Below are 12,502 nucleotides of genomic sequence, written 5' to 3' on the forward strand. Positions count from 1 at the left end.
TCTCTAACTATAAACATGAAATTTAAAGCATGAACTAGTCAAGATTAAACTATTTGACTGTTATGGGCTGTGGCATTTATGACAAGTTGCACACAACCATTATTTTGCATAATAAAGTAAAAGTAGTGGCACTTGGACATGCACACTTTTAAAGTTTATTTCTTTTTTCTTTTCTCTCTAACCTAACATTTTATTTTTGCCTTTATTTTTTAGGGCATCTATTCTAACATTTTCTTTGATATGGACATGTTATCAAGATATTTCCTAACATTTTTTATTCAATATTCTTTTTGTCCATATCCTAGCTTAACATTTTTTAGAAATATTTTCATTTTTTGACTAATTGATTCTAACTTATCGAAACCAAAAAATGTTGCAAGAAAATGGATATCTTTTTGTAATGTAATTTACAAAATAATCTCACAGATCATTTCTCAACAAAGAAATCCAATACTAAATTCCATTATTTTAGAAGAGAAATTTGGCTTCTTACATAGTAGGCATGTCCATGATGTAGTCTCTTTACCATAGGGAACAATACATTCTATAAAAACACTAAATAATATTGTTGTAACTCTCAAACTAGACTTATCGAAATCATATGATTAGGTGAGTTGTATGTTCCTTTAGCTGGTATTGCTAAAAATGGGAATGGGGCTCTCTTATATAAATTGGAAAATGGGATGCTTACAATCTGCTTCATTTGCGGTGTTAATAAATGGGCCCTTTCCCATTTCTTCAAGGCTTCACGTGGTTTGTGTCAAGGATGTTTGCCCTCTCCTTTTCTTTTCCTTCTAGTAGTGGAAGCCCTCAACAAATTATTTTTGGAGGCCCTGTTGTAACATACTTTATTTTTGATAAGTTAGTTCTTATTTTATAAAAGAGGGTATAAAAAAATAAAGAAAAAAATGAAATATGAAAAAATAGAAAAATAAAAAGCAGATGAAATAGAACCCCATCAAAAGAAAGTAAAAAATATTTGAATAAGTGTGCTTGTTTAAAGTGCCACTTCATGAAAAAAATTCATTTGTAATAATAAAGGCATGTGTGCAGTTTTTTTTATGCCACATGCTTTTCTTCTGGTCTGAATCAAACTGTTTAATCTTGATCAGATCATTTAAATTTTTGTTCTAGTCTAGAGAATAAATTCAACCAAACAGTTTAATCTTGGTTGAAAAATAGAAATTAGGTTAGATTAGGACAAATAAAAGGCCTAATATGCTTAAAAATTGGCCTAAAAATATATAGGTTAGAGTTGGAATAGTTGATTAGTGATTGATTTAATTCTTATTATGGTTAATTACCCCGCTTAAATGGTGATTAATTATTGTAAAGGTTATATATAAAAAAAAATTTAATCAAGCTCATATATGACAAAAACGCTTGTCTGCAAGTGTTAATGAACGAACTGAAATCAATGGTTGAAGCTTTTCCGGCCTAGATCAACAGTGGGGAAGCGCTTCGCACCCCCAGCTACAAATCAAATTAATGCTGACGGGGGGTGCGAAAAGCAGTTTCTTCCCGTGTGGGTCCCCAAACTACGTTTCTCCCTCTCAACATTTCAGACCCACCCGCCCCCCCTGCCACCCCCATCCCCCCCGCTCTATACTACTTACCACTATCCCCTCCCCTCTGAAATCCGTTATTCCCTCTCGCGCATCTTCCAATACCACCTTGACGTCCGTTCCTTCCGCGCCACCTTTATCAAATATTTTCGTGCCACATGTCTACCACTATTTTCATTGGTGTTCCCATTAACCATTCCCACTATCCGTTGCCAGATAAATTCCTTAACTATTCCACTGTAAATGCTTATCTATTGCTACAATCCTTTCCCATCAAGTCATTAATTCACTGATTAGTCCGTTATTAATGGCTTCTACTATAGTGGTAGCTTAATTTTCCCTATAAATACTTATTGTCCCCATTACAACTGCTTTTCTTACTATTCCATTGCTTCAAGATTATTCAGTTTTCCTGCAAAATTGCTATTGAGCCAAGTCTGTAATTTGAATCATCACTCAGTTATCTCTGCAGTCTTTGTCATATTACCATTTTTGTCTAAATTATGGCTCCTAGGAAGAAGGGAAATTCTTCTGCTAGTTCTTCTTCAGCATAGGAGAACCCACAAACTTTTGATCTTCTTGACTTGGACCATATCCCATTAGCCGACCAATACTTCAAAATCACAGATACTGAGTGTGAATTTGACATGCTTGAATTTCATAATTGGCTCAGACAAACATACCTTGATTTAGAGGATGAAATAAACCTCTAGGAATCAAACCTTCCCATGTACATGTTTCCCCAAGCTCATTCTTTCCTTGATTTGGTTATTTGGTGTCAATCTGAGTATAATCCCTTCCAAAGAATATTAGTGGCTCAGAATGGTGACATTATGATAAACATCACTACTGAAGCCATAAACAAAATGCTTTTGATACCCACTAGTGGTTCCCTCAGCTTTTTCTCCCCTATAGCTCTGATTGACCTATATCATAAACTTACATTCCCTCAGAGAGCTCAGATCTTTGAGATTTTTCTCCCTGAAGATGTTGAGCTTCCCAAGAAAAATCCTCCTTACTCAGCATCCATGTTTCCAGAGAGATCCAAGAAAATTATTTCCCTCATTTCCTACCTGTTAGGCTACCCATCAGATCAATGGGTAGACGAGGCTATCTTAGGTTATTTGTCTATATTTTCAAAGGAAAACAAACCTACCTTCATGTATAACTACAGTCAATTTTTTGCTAATGTTATGCATGAGCATCTTATGAATATCACAACTGAAGGAGTATTCAAATACTCTTCTATCTTATTTCACATGTTTATTTTTTAGCAGGGAGACAAATTACCCATTGTTTTACACAAGCAAGATGAGCAGCAGGAAGATCAATTAGTTATTCATTGGACCTCGTTGATCAGAAAGAACTCAACTGAGTTCAAATTTGCAGATTTCATAGATTGTTTCATTCACCCAATAGAAGAACTTTTTAGCAGTCAAAGTGAACCAAGAGTCAATATTGAAATCAAGAGGATCTTGCACCTTAGCAATCAAGTCAAAACAAGAGACTGGTATCTCTACTAGAACTACACAGAGATCAGAGTATATGGGTATGATTTGGATCCATATAAGTTGCCAAAGTGTGTTCCAATGAGACTTTCTCTTTGGAATATATTAGGTAAATGATGAATACGAATGAGCTACATTTCATCTCAAGAAAGAGAAAATCACAGTTTAAGCTTAAAGCACAGGTTGGGTCATTCATTTGCAACACTAGATCAGTTGGCTCAGAGGCATATTCCATACTCAAACAGATGGGTTTTCAACCCAGCTTCACTTGGTCCTATGATCCATTCAGTATTATTTCATATTTAAGGGTGGAGCTTAAGACTACTCCTTATAATCACACACCTAAGCCCAAACTTGAGAAATTTAGAAATCAAGAAGAGTGGGAAGAGAATACTCTTCAAGAAGTAGAGGAACAAGTTTGGCCTCCTTCTACTCATCAGACTCCAGTTTCTCAAACTAAGCTAAAAAAAATGCCTAGTGAAGGATCATCATCATCAGCAATGGCAGAAAAGGAGTTCATCCACTACCAAAAGAAACCAAGGATTGAATCAAAGGCTACTACTACTACTACAACTCAAGGTCAAAAGGAGCCTATTGTCATCAACTTGGATGATTCATAGGTATCTATAGGCACTGAGGAGCCTGTAATTACTACTCCTTCTTCCTCTTCTACTTCACAAAATTTGTTAGAAATTACTCACTCTGCTGGTCCAAGTGAAACAGAGGAGTCAAATGTTTTCACTAACTTTCTTGAGATCAAGCAAAAGAATGAAGCTTTAAAAGCTAATGTCTATGCACAGTTCTGGAAGCAGACTTCCACTTCACAACATAGGTTACTGACAACATTTGACAATGAGAAGGGAAGAATGCAGATGGTATTTCTGTAGGCTCGGGTACCTTTTCCCAAGGGTTCTACTAATTATAAGAAAACTATATTCTCATTTGATGCCAATCAGATTCATCCAACTAACCAAATGGACATGCATAAGCAGTCTGGTGAGATGTTGTTCTCAACCATGACCAACACTGCTATGGCATTGTCTAAGCTTAAAACTGCTCTATCAAATGTGCAGTCTCAATTGAAAATTGAGAAAATATCATCTCTGGCTAAGGATAATAGGGTTAAGTCATTAGAGGACTTAGTCATTAAAATAGGATATGACCCTACTAATGTAAAAGCAGCAAAAGATATAATCAGAAGAAAGAACACAAATATTGTTGCATTGAGAAAACAGTTGAAATACCTTCTACAAAGGACCCCCAAACTAAGGAAATAGCAGAGACTGAACAACATAAGCAAGAAATGCTCAAACTGAAAATTGAGAAAAATGTACATATAAAACCATGGAGGAACAGATTGAGAAGTTTCTTAAAGAAAAAGAGAAATTTACTCAATTATCTATAGCCCCCATAACAACTATTCCTATTACATCTTCATCAACCACAAGGGAGTCTACATCGACTTGGATGATTCATAGGTATCTATAGGCACTGAGGAGCCTGTAATTACTACTTCTTCCTCTTCTACTTCACAAAATTTGTTAGAATTTACTCACTCTACTAGTCCAAGTGAAACAGAGGAGTCAAATGTTTTCACTAACTTTCTTGAGCTCAAGCAAAATAATGAATCTTTAAACGATAATGTCTATGCACAGTTCTGGAAGTAGACTTCCACTTCACAACATAGGTTACTGACAACATTTGACAATGAGAAGGGAATAATGCAGATGGTATTTCTGTAGGCTCAGGTACCTTTTCCCAATGGTTCTATTGATTATAATAAAACTATATTCTCATTTGATTCCTATCAGATTCATCCAACTGACCAAATGGACATGCATAGGCAGTATGGTGAGATGTTGTTCTCAACCATGACCAACACTATTATGGCATTGTCTAAGCTTAAAAATGCTCTATCAAATGTCCAATCTCAATTGAAAATTGAGAAAATATCATCTTTGGCTAAGGATAATAGGGTTAAGTCATTAGAGGACTTAGTCATTAAAATAGGATATGACCCTACTGATGTAAAAGTAGCAGAAGATATAATCAGAAGAAAGAACACAAATATTGTAGCATTGAGAAAACAGTTGAAAATGCCTTCTACAGAGGACCCCCAAACTAAGGAAATAGCAGAGACTGAACAACATAAGGAAGAAATGCTCAAACTGATAATTGAGAAAAATGTACATATTAAAACCATGGAGGAACAGATTGAGAAGTTTCTTAAAGAAAAAGAGAAATTTACTCAATTATCTATAGCCCCATAACAACTATTCCTATTACATCTTCATCAGCCACAAGGAAGTCTACATCGACTTGGATGATTCATAGGTATCTATAGGAACTGAGGAGCCTGTAATTACTACTCCTTCTTCCACCTCTACTTCACAAAATTTGTTAGAAATTACTCACTCTGCTAGTCCAAGTGAAACAGAGGAGTCAAATGTTTTCACTAACTTTCTTGAGATCAAGCAAAAGAATGAATCCTTAAACGATAATGTCTATGCACAGTTCTGGAAGCAGATTTCCACTTCACAACATAGGTTACTGACAACATTTGACAATGAGAAGGGAATAATGCAGATGGCCTTTCTGTAGGCTCAGGTACCTTTTCCCAATGGTTCTATTGATTATAATAAAACTATATTCTCATTTGATTCCTATTAGATTCATCCAACTGACCAAATGGACATGCATAGGCAGTCTGGTGAGATTTTGTTCTCAACCATGACCAACACTGTTATGGCATTGTCTAAGCTTAAAACTGCTCTATTAAATGTCCACTCTCAATTGAAAATTGAGAAAATATCATCTCTGGCTAAGGATAATAGGGTTAAGTCATTGGAGGACTTAGTCATTAAAATAGGATATGACCCTACTGATGTAAAATAGCAGAAGATATAATCAGAAGAAAGAACACAAATATTGTAGCATTGAGAAAACAGTTGAAAATGCCTTCTATAGAGGACCCCCAAACTAAGGAAATAGTAGAGACTGAACAACATAAGGAAGAAATGCTCAAACTGATAATTGAGAAAAATGTACATATTAAAACCATGGAGGAACAGATTGAGAAGTTTCTTAAAGAAAAAGAGCAATTTACTCAATTATCTATAGCCCCCATCACAACTATTCCTATTACATATTCATCAGCCACAAGGGAGTCTACATCGACTTGGATGATTCATAGGTATCTATAGGCACTGAGGAGCCTGTAATTACTACTCCTTCTTCCTCTTCTACTTCACAAAGTTTGTTAGAAATTACTCACTCTGCTAGTCCAAGTGAAACAGAGGAGTCAAATGTTTTCACTAACTTTCTTGATATCAAGCAAAAGAATGAATCCTTAAACGATAATGTCTATGCACAGTTCTGGAAGCAGACTTCCACTTCACAACATAGGTTACTGACAACATTTGATAATGAGAAGGGAATAATGCAGATGGCCTTTCTGTAGGCTTGGGTACCTTTTCCCAAGGGTTCTATTGATTATAATAAAACTATATTCTCATTTGATTCCTATTAGATTCATCCAACTGACCAAATGGACATGCATAGGCAGTCTGGTAAGATGTTGTTCTCAACCATGACCAACATTGCTATGGCGTTGTCTAAGCTTAAAACTGCTCTATCAAATGTCCAGTCTCAATTGAAAATTGAGAAAATATCATCTCTGGCTAAGGATAATAGGGTTAAGTCATTGGAGGACTTAGTCATTAAAATAGGATATGACCCTACTTATGTAAAAGTAGCAGAAGATATAGTCAGAAGAAAGAACCCAAATATTTTGCATTGAGAAAACAATTGAAAATGCCTTCTATAGAGGACCCCCAAACGAAGGAAATAGCAGAGACCAAACAACATAAGGAAGAAATGCTCAAACTGATAATTGAGAAAAATGTACATATTAAAACCATGGAGGAACAAATTGAGAAGTTTCTTAAAGAAAAAGAGCAATTTACTCAATTATCTATAGCCCCCATCACAACTATTCCTATTACATATTCATCAGCCACAAGGGAATCTACATCAACAACAAAGGATTTGAACAAACTTTCATAGGAACTCATTCATCAAAAGCAAGAGAATGAGAGGCTCCATAATAAATTTCAGACTTTGGAAGCACAAAAAATAAAAAATGACAGTTTGTATGTTGAGGAAATGCAGAAAACACATAGGTTGAACAAAAGGATCGAAGAATTGCAAAGTCAGTCACTGATGGCACAGACCTTGGCCCAAGCCAAGGAAAGCATTTGGTTAGACATTAGTCAAGCCATAACTGAAATATGGCCATCCATTCAGATCGTTTTCGAGCAGGAGGAACTCATCAACAAATGTCAAGTAGCCATTGATGAAGTGAAATAGTTGCTTAAAGATAAACCAAGTGAGGCTACTAATATGATCAGAGTTCTTAATTCAAAGAGCAGGACAGAGTTGGAGCAAATACAGATTTTAGACAGAACATAAACCATTTTGGAGATCAAGAAGGTTCTCCAAAAGAAGAACTTGATGACACAACTTGAAACAAAATGTCAAGTATTAAGGACCTTTGTTCAAAGATTTCACTTTAAGTTTAATTTACTTAATCAAAGAGGATTTCCAAGACTAGTGGCTCCAAATGATAGGCTTATCAGTTTGGAATATTACTGCCATAAACTTTAGAGCAAAGCAACTAATAAATCAAGTTTTTCATGCATAAAAGGGAACATTACAGGGAAACAAGCATTGGAAGCATTATATTTTGACTTGACCATTAAGCATGAAATAAAACATCTTTTTATAAATAAGCCCACTTTTGAGAAATATACAGAAGTAGATGAAGTTTACAGGAAGTTGGTGAATCTCACCATACCAAGTGAAGAAATATGGGATCACTTCTGCGAAGTAATTGAGTAACTTTCATCTTCAACCGACAGACAAATGGGAAGCACTTTTTGGGGACCAGTCATCAACAAATTCCCAAAGATTAGTGCCACCACTTAGTAGTTTTTAATTTCCTATTATTTGTACTATTTTTTCAAGATTTTGTAAGAAATATCTTTAGCAAATATTTATTTTTGTATAAATAACTCCTCATTTGAGTTATTATGGGTTGAACCCTTGTATGAACATTAAGAACAAAATTGTAACCGAGCTGGAGAATTGCAAAAGCTAATGAAAGGATTCTAAATTTGCCTACTATAATTATGTCTTCTTGTAAGTTTTCACATGTGCTTATCTCATTATGTATTTCTTCATATATTCAATTCTTTATGCAGAGAACTGGGTAAGATCATACTAAGTATCAGTCAGTCTTAAATCCCCTGTGAAGTTATCAGCAATAACTAGGGACTAGCTTATAAGACTATTTGTTATTATAAACTCCCCTATATCAATTAATTGTCACACAAATCTACATTTGTTTGAATATATTTTGTTCTACAGGAAACATTGTTTTCTTGTATTCTTTTCTTATAACCAATCAAATATTATGTTTGAATATTTAGCAAGTTATACCATCACATATTCTGCTATTCATTCACTTTAAATCAATTAACTATATCTAGACAAATAACAACCCTTTCATCTAGTTTAGTAATTGTTAAGGCTTAAGCGTCTTCTTTAAATAATTTATATCATTAGTCATCCACAAAATTTAAGACCAACAAAATATTTTAGATGCTCTGCCATGACTAACTGACCTAGAGTCATCTCAGAGGACAACATTAGACTGGCATCATTGTCGAGGAGCGAAAATTGATCTATTTTCCCTGGGACAACGATTAAAACATTTTATTTAAGGTGAAAAGAAATTGTAGGTTAAAAATCATTCACCTGGAAACTCCACTTGACCAAGCTGGCTCCTTCAAAACATACCAGATCTCACTCTGACTCTCAAATTATATCTCCTTTATTTGATCCTGAGAGACTAGTGAGAGAGGCCTCGTTTAGAAGGAGACTTGAAGCTTCTGCTTCTTCTTTTGTACCATTACAACCTCAAGATATTCCAGCTTCTTATCCCTTTAGCTCTGTTCCATCCTAATTAGATTTGGTTTATCTAACACCTAGGGTTTTAGAAATTTTATCTAAAGGAGTTGATCTGCAGTCAACTCTCTTAGTCCAATCTTTGGAATCTTACAAACTTCCTGAAATATTTTCAGATTCTCCCAAGTCAAAGGAAGAGCTAGATGTACATTTATCAGAGCTAAAACCAACTGATTTTATCTCCCCCACTCATTATACATTCCCATCCACTTCTGCCCAACCTGAAGAAACCTTCTTTGTATATTCAAACCCACTGTTTGAAAGTAAAGAACAGGTTGAAACAGAGGTTCAGAAGTTAGTAATAAAAACACCTTTGAAAACTTTTAGATCTCCTCCACTTTCCCATTCTCCTCCTCCCACTTTTACACCTCCATCTTCACCCACTGCCTCACCACCTGCTTCATCATCCTCCACTACATCATCTCCTACCTCTTCTACTGAATCATCTTCTTCTTCATCTTTAGATATGGCATTTCAACCTATAGTTCAAGCTAGATATGCTACCCTACATCTTCCCAACCAGTTAAACAATTTTCCTGATGGGTATTTGGAACACCTATGCAGGTTCAATGGTGAAACTGGCCCCACTACAGAAGATCATCTAGCTACATTTTTAGATTTTGTAGATAATATGAATATAGAGCATGAGGATGTTTATATGCATTTATTTGTTCAGTCCTTAGAGGGAAATGTTAGGATATGGTTTAGGCAACTAAGGGTTGATTCAATTTAGTCCTAGAATGATTTAAACTATATATTCAAAAATCAGTGTGGTGTCCAAAAGGATGCAATATAGTTCCTTACTGAGTTTGAATAACTTAAAAGGAATCATGGAGAACCTGTGGTAGATTTCATTAAATGATTCAATAAACTCTACCACAAAATGCCTCCTGATTGTAAACCTCCTATTGCAGCAACAAAGGTTAGGTTTTCCAAAGCCTTTGATGATGACTTTGCAGTCATGTTGAGGGAAAGGATATCTCCTACCCTTCAAGATATGAAAACTAATGCTATAGAAGTTGAGGCTAACAGATCAGCTTCATCTAAACTCAAAGCCAAAGTTGAAAAGGCTGAAAGAAAATTGAAGGCTAAGGAGGAAGGATCCTCCTCAAAGTCCAAAAATGATGATAAAAAATAGACGAGATAACATATTTACTTAGAAACTTATCTAATAGGATTTATAAGATTGAAACTCAGCCTAGAACCATACAACAAACTATTGTTAGACCACAAAATCAGTTTAGAAGAGCCCCTCAAACTCAAATTTTATAGAGGCCTAACACTGATCAACAGATCCAACCTCCTCTGATGATTGATGACCAACAACCAGATGATATTGGTCCTCTAATTTCTAAAGACATAAATAATTTTGATTCTACATCTGTACATAATGTTATTGTTCCTCACCCTTCAAATCAGTCTTCCCAAAATCAAGAAGACAATCAAATTTCTAAATACCAGGCCTTCTCTGAATTCCTAATTGGTGAATTAAATAGAAGATACGATCTTAGGCCTAGGGCAGGGCCTAGTAGACCTCCAAAGGGTCCCATACAAAATGAACCTTAGATAAAATCTGTTGAAACCCAGACAACTATCATTCAACCTGTTAGCACTTGAAATTTCACCTCAGGCTGAGAAAGGTAAACCTCAAGGCTACATCAAACCATTCAGCCTCGTAGCTAGCCCTACGGGGCAGGAGAAGGCTCTCTCCGGTCAATCTCGGTAGATCGTCAATGGGATGAGATGACCAACAAGGTAACACTGATATTAGGCTAGTAAACTGATTTGAAGGTTGATTTGGGGGTTTTTGGGGTTTTTGGTGGCAAATTGAGGAACTGCAATTTAGGGTGCGGGGATTGGACACAGTTTCTGCAGGGGGGTCTTTGGGGCAAGGTAGGAAGCTGTATTGATGTCTTTAGCTGAAAGGGATGATTAAGAAGAAAGATGAGAGGGCTAAAGAGAGCAAACAATGGGTTTGAATTCTCTTTAGACATCAGAAAACATAGAAATTAAACAAATTTAAAAGCAGAGCATGGCTAGCATGAATTCTAACTTTATCACTTCATTTGTTTAATATGTAGCAGTATAGAAAGGAAATGAATCACATAAAAAAGCTTACAATGACATGAAGAAACACATTATCAACACATGAGTCCACAAGAATCCCAAAGATGACTGCAAAACCCTGGTCTTCCTTAGCCAAAAATTGCAGAGATACAAGTGAAATATACAATGATAGTTCCTCCCTCAAGAGTCCAACCATGAAAATGAGCATGAAAGTACATAATATAGATGATCTAACCTCTTTCCCTGCCTCCATGGGTCGAGCTCACTATCCTAGGAGCTGTTTGAACAACTTCTAAACTAAGCACTACAAAATAGGCAGTCAAAACAACTTGCCTCTAAAAACATGGAAACCAGTTCATACAGTCAATTTTACCCGTTTACATGAGAGAAACTTCTAGAAGAGTAAAACAAGAGTAAAAGTACCCAAAAAGTGCCACAAGTATAGTCAAAAGGACCATCATCGACCTCAGCAAGTCAAACTGGAGCTAAACTGCAAATTCTGGGCTGAACTGGTCAAATCTGGCACAAATTCCTCAACGGGTCGCGCACATCCTCCTCAACGGGTCGCGCACTTTGGAGCCCTGTTTGGAGGCCTTCCTGGTGTCAGAATGAGGTGTAGGATAGCTTGTTGGAAAGGTCTATGAGTCTAATTTCCAACCCAACCGGAATTTTTGGATTTGGAGGTCATTTGCCCAGTCAAAAGTCAATTCTCCCAAGACTACTTCTGCAGCTCAAAAAGGGGGCAGAAAGTCAAAATTTGATTGTATTTTGACCTTTTGGAAGCCCAAAACTCCATGAAAACTCAAGGTAATGCATGGGCATGTGTAACTTTGCATGAAAAATCCATCAATGTTGATTTTTCGCAAAACGGAGCTACGATGACAAAGGGTCTCACCGGGGGTGAGACCCGTTGAGAGGCCAAAACCTGTAAATTGCCCAAAAATGCCAAAAATGAGCCAAAACTTCCAAAAAAAAATTTGCTTGGTGCTGTGAAGAGGCTAGTGAGTGTCATGATGAGTGAGAGAAGCCTCGGCCAAGATGCGGAGTGGGTTGGCCTTCTTCTTCCTCTTAAGTGCCTCGGTCAACCTTCTTTGGAACATTTTCATCTTTGCTTTACAAACGTGCATCCTAGCCCAATAGTGGTTTTTCATGTTCCTCAGTAGCCTTTTCTCTTGGTTGGCCTTAGCCAACAGCCTCTCCAAGTGGGCATTCTCCTGAATGAGCAAAGACTCCCAGTCAACAGGCAATGGATCACCGGGCCTCCTACGGTTTAGGACTCGGTCACTACGAATCCTCCAAATCTCATCAAGTGCCTTCTCCTCCTCCAGCTGTGTG

At 36.4% G+C, this 12,502-nt stretch overlaps 1 pseudogene; it reads left to right on the forward strand.

Annotated features, from left to right (window-relative positions):
- The window catches only part of LOC149191350 (endoglucanase 6-like), a 70,599-nt pseudogene extending 65,256 nt beyond the window's left edge, over window positions 1-5,343 (forward strand).
- The last annotated feature ends 7,159 nt before the right edge of the window (window positions 5,344-12,502 follow it).

This window comes from Pinus tabuliformis, chromosome 2_2 (genome assembly GCF_031772625.1).
Source record: "Pinus tabuliformis cultivar Carrire ecotype Pingquan chromosome 2_2, CPIR1, whole genome shotgun sequence".
Lineage (NCBI taxonomy): Eukaryota > Viridiplantae > Streptophyta > Pinopsida > Pinales > Pinaceae > Pinus > Pinus tabuliformis.